We start from the raw sequence: 2,002 nt of genomic DNA on the forward strand, positions 1-2,002 counted from the left end.
ATACATCAGCAAAAGGATGACACTCAACTTCTTCAACATCAATCACGCCATCACCCAGCTCTTGACAGCACACGGTAACTTCAGGGCCTATCTCTATCGTTTTCTTAAAAAAGGAAGCAGCACCTGCAATTGCGGAATTGAAGAAGACGAGGACCCATACCACGTAATCTTTACTTGTGCAAATCACAGGGCCCACAGGCCCCCTCTCAGGGACAGGCTTCAGGCAGAGGGTCACCATTGGCCCTGCACCCTTGAGGCCCTTCTCCACAACAAGAAAATCTTCTCTACCTTTAAAGCCTTTGTCGCAAAGCTTCGACTGGCGGACTATCACAGGAACAACACGCATATGAACTAACGAAGATCCTTCAACAGGACTCTCACCCTTCATCACGTATATGTATGTTTTCTACTTTTAACACATTGTATAATAGCCACTCTACTGTCAACTGTTTTCTATCTATTGTTGTTTTACAATCGCGCCACCACCTTGTACATAGGTATTATATATGCTGTATTCTGTATATCTTCTATTTTGTTTTTTTCTTACTTCCATCAATAAATGTGATGCTGGCGCCCATGATCCTACCCCTTCACCACCTATCCTATCTCTCTATCCATTTCACTTTTACCCTTCTCCTAAACCTCTCTTTCCTTCTCATTTCACCCTCGAGCGATACCACTGAGTAGTCTCGAGCTTTCACCACCTTCCCAGTAATAATAATAATAATAAATAATATCAGTGACCTAAATATAGAAATGGGAAGTTTAATGTTGTATTTCGAAAACCTTCGCACGGGCAAATTAATATTCATTATTCGATGGTAAAATTTATGTTCGAGTTTATTACATAAAATGTGAAATATTCTTGAATTAACTTTATTCTTACTTAAATTAATTCCTATTTAGGAATTACTATCAAAAAGCCTTGGCACTAACAACCTTTATTTTGAAATTTTGATAAGGCTAAAGAGTCACACACGTCTATCTCGAGATACAATAGTTAATCTTACAAAATTATCTGAAATATTTTACAAAGTAACTGTTCTCGTACAACGATTTTCAAATATTTTTATTGTGGGACAAAGTCGTTAGTTTCGACAAAGTATATAATGTTTGCAGCTATATTTAAAACTTTAAATAAATAAATAGTTCAAACTATTCGACAACATATTATTAAGGTTACTTTATTTTAAATCTTTAACTTGTAATAGATTCGTGCCGGTCACCTATTTAACTGCTTTCAGGGAAAAAAGTATAAATTGAAATAATGATGTGACTTCCAGTTTACATAAGAAGTGCGTATATAGATAATTGAGGCCTACTGCACCTCACCTATTTATATCTGGTTGTCTGTTTTATTAGTTTAATTCCGTTTTACAATTAATTTAAAGAACGACAGGTTGAACTGATGGACAACAGAGGGAATTTATAATTTTTTTTTTTCAAATTGCAGCCAATTAAAGACATTTGTTTTATATCTCCAGTAAAGAAGAAAGAAAATATCAACCAACCGTAATACTTCATTATTACGCTTCATTGGAGGATTGCGGCAGTCAAAATGTTACAAATTAAAACCGAGTAAATATATATAAATTATACACTATAATATAGATAACGATAATATAAATCGAATAATGTATATACAAATTTATAACAAGCAACAAGCAATTTCGAATTCTGCTCTTAATATTATGCATATTAAGATATTCTTACCTGATTTAATCAATTTACGACCGAATTTACATCTGATTCATGCATAGTGTTAAAAGTTAGAATGTCGCAAGTTCCTGTGTTTGCCCGGGAAAAGGTCAGATATAGCGATTTTATATGTCAATGAAAAATTACTTGTTTTTTTTTAAATATAATTATGCACATATCAATAATTAAATCAACGATAACCATTCGTAAATACTTATTTTCTCAGAATGTCCATTTGCAATTCTTTATCATATTTTTATTTGTTTTATTTAATATATGTTCTCTCCACTTCAAATTAGCAGTG

The 2,002-nt window shown here is 33.2% G+C and overlaps 1 protein-coding gene across 1 annotated transcript in view; it reads right to left on the reverse strand.

The window, feature by feature from the left end:
• LOC111637897 (cholesterol 7-desaturase-like) overlaps nucleotides 1–1,796 on the reverse strand; it is a 22,231-nt gene extending 20,435 nt beyond the window's left edge. Inside the window, exon 1 of the mRNA XM_023383501.1 lies at nucleotides 1,714–1,796. The gene's annotated coding sequence lies outside the window, so the exon portion shown is untranslated. The remainder of the gene's footprint in view (nucleotides 1–1,713) is intronic.
• Between the last annotated feature and the right edge of the window lie 206 nt (nucleotides 1,797–2,002).

The sequence above is a fragment of the Centruroides sculpturatus genome, unplaced genomic scaffold, assembly GCF_000671375.1.
Source record: "Centruroides sculpturatus isolate CEXI.00-Female unplaced genomic scaffold, Cexi_2.0 scaffold893, whole genome shotgun sequence".
Lineage (NCBI taxonomy): Eukaryota > Metazoa > Arthropoda > Arachnida > Scorpiones > Buthidae > Centruroides > Centruroides sculpturatus.